The sequence below is a fragment of the Sinocyclocheilus grahami genome, unplaced genomic scaffold (assembly GCF_001515645.1).
Source record: "Sinocyclocheilus grahami isolate Dianchi unplaced genomic scaffold, SAMN03320097.WGS_v1.1 scaffold9733.1, whole genome shotgun sequence".
Lineage (NCBI taxonomy): Eukaryota > Metazoa > Chordata > Actinopteri > Cypriniformes > Cyprinidae > Sinocyclocheilus > Sinocyclocheilus grahami.
In genome coordinates, this window is record NW_015512812.1 from 7,724 (window position 1) to 8,029 (window position 306).

Below are 306 nucleotides of genomic sequence, written 5' to 3' on the forward strand. Positions count from 1 at the left end.
CACTTGAAGAACGAATGACAGAAACATCTCCTTAGCAGGAACCAACAACGAATTTGAGAGTAATTCAAGCTCTTAATGGCCTCAGCTCAGTAATGGCTACCATTGCAGCCCAATGAGACACTGAGATCATCACCAATCTGTTTTTGGCAATAGAATTAGAGGACACAGATGACAAGCCAGGCTCAGCGGTAAAGACAACATGCTGCTTGAACATCCAAGATGGATCTGAAAGAGCCAAGTATTTTTTTCTCTCTATATTTACTGTACGACTTGGATGCGTTGTGCTACCAGTGCTATCAGTCTACA